The 2,005-nt window shown below is 44.9% G+C and overlaps 1 long non-coding RNA gene across 1 annotated transcript in view; it reads left to right on the forward strand.

Annotated features, from left to right (window-relative positions):
- Positions 1–470: 470 nt before the first annotated feature.
- LOC126511393 (uncharacterized) overlaps positions 471–2,005 on the forward strand; it is a 3,306-nt gene continuing 1,771 nt past the window's right edge. The window contains exons 1-2 of the long non-coding RNA XR_007594689.1: positions 471–612; positions 1,331–1,442. This is a non-coding gene — a long non-coding RNA (uncharacterized lncRNA). The remainder of the gene's footprint in view (positions 613–1,330; positions 1,443–2,005) is intronic.

Consider the following 2,005-nt stretch of genomic DNA (forward strand, 5'->3'; position numbering starts at 1 on the left):
GTTACAAGTGCTTGTGAGCCTTCATGTGGGTTCTGGAAACCAAACTCAGGTCCTTATAAGCACTCTTAACTACTGAGCCATCTCTCCAACCCTGTATTTTTACTTCAGTGTTGAAGACATCCATGGTCCGGAGTAATAAACCAAGGAAATGCAGCAAGGAAGAGCAGACCTGTTGAAGTAGGAGCGGCGAGGCTGCGTCCCGGCACCCGGCCGCCCGCATGGCTAGCTAATGCCCGAAATAATTACACGGAAACTGTATTCTATTAAACACTGCCTGGCCTGGCTAGTTCCAGCTTCTTACTGGCTAGCTCTTACATATTGTTATAACCCATTTCTAATATTCTGTGTAGTCCACGAGCTGGCTTACCAGGGAGGATCTTAACCTGCGTCTGTCTGGAGTGGGAGAATCATGGCAACTCCTTAACTCAGCTTCCTTTTCCCAGCATTCTCTTCTGTTTACTCCACCTACCTAATTTTCTGTCCTATGAGGGCCAAGGCAGTTTCTTTATTATTAACCAATGAAAGCAACAGATAAGATATAAGACCCACCTCCATCACAGACCTCAGCAGGAAAATAAATAAAGGCATCAGCATGTGTTTATGACCGCACAGGTGAGCATCTTGACATAGGCAACTGGTAACAAACTAGTCTGAGTAACAGTGAAACCTTGTCTCAAGAGCAAAAGGAGGTGGGCTGGAGAGATGGCTCAGCAATTAAGAGCCCACAGTGCTCTTGCAGGGGACTTCAGCTGGTCGCCAGAATCCACATCAGATAGCTCACAACCACCTGTAACTCTGGCTGTTAGGAGACCCCCGGAGCCTCTGACCTCCGAGGGCACTAGGGCTCACACACGTGCTCATACTTAAAATAATTAACAGCTGGGCTCTGAAATCTTGCCACACCCCTCTATAGGCAAGCACAGATGTGAAAGATCAGAATGATACAATTAGTTAGATTAAAATATTAGTATTGATAAGGTCTCACACCCAAGAGAAAAAACATGCATCCTTCTTGAGATCTGCAGCTCTGGGGGTGTGGGGGTGTGTTTGTGGGAGGCAGAGGACAACTTTGTGTGTCATTCCTCAGGAGCCATTGTCATCTTTCAGTTTTTGAGTTTTCATTTTGTTTGGTCTTAGAGGTGGGGTCTTTCCGGTTTGGAATTCAGGCTGGGTTGGCTGACCAGTGAGGCCCTGGAATCTGCCTGTCTCCTGAACTGGGACCACAAGTGTATACAACCATACCTGACGTTTTCAGAGGGCTTCTGGGGAATTAAAGTTGGGTAGTCATGGTTGCAATGCAAGTACTTTATTGACTGAGCTATTTTCCCAGCGTGAGATATGCAACTATCACCATCATCACCATCATCACCATCATCATCATCATCATCATCATCATCATCATCATCATCTATGGGCATGCATACTACAGCACACATGTGGAGGTTGGTGGATAACTTTGTAGAGTCAGTTCTTTCCTTAAATTAGGAGTTGAACTCAAGTTACCAGGCCTTCGTATTTCTTAGCAAGCACCTTTAACTGCTGAGCCATTGCAATTGCTCTAGAAATTACTTCTCCCCCCCCCCCCAAGACAGGGTTTTTCTGTGTAGTTTTGGAACCTGTCCTGGTACTCACTCTGTAGACCAGGATGGCCTCGAACTCACGGAGATCCTCCTGCTTCTACCTCCTGGGTGCTGGGATTAAAGGTGTGCACCACCACTGCCTGGTGTGCAGACACAGTTTCTCTTATTTCTGGTTGCCTCAATAACACATGTCTCTGTAACGGTCTGTCCTGTCCCTTTAAGAGACAAACCCCAGTGGTCTGACTGTCAGTTAAAAACATACATCTCACAACTTGGTGGTCCCAAATTTAAAAAACAAAAACAAAAAAACGCACAACAAAAGCCAAGTGAAGTAGGTGTCTGAGCCAGGAGTATAAATATTGCAAGATGTCATTTTTATTCCTGAATAAAATTTATTCATTTTTATAAATTTATAAATTTTTCCT

Source organism: Alexandromys fortis, unplaced genomic scaffold, assembly GCF_014885135.2.
Source record: "Alexandromys fortis isolate MF-2015 unplaced genomic scaffold, M_Fortis_MF-2015_v1.1 scaffold_99, whole genome shotgun sequence".
Lineage (NCBI taxonomy): Eukaryota > Metazoa > Chordata > Mammalia > Rodentia > Cricetidae > Alexandromys > Alexandromys fortis.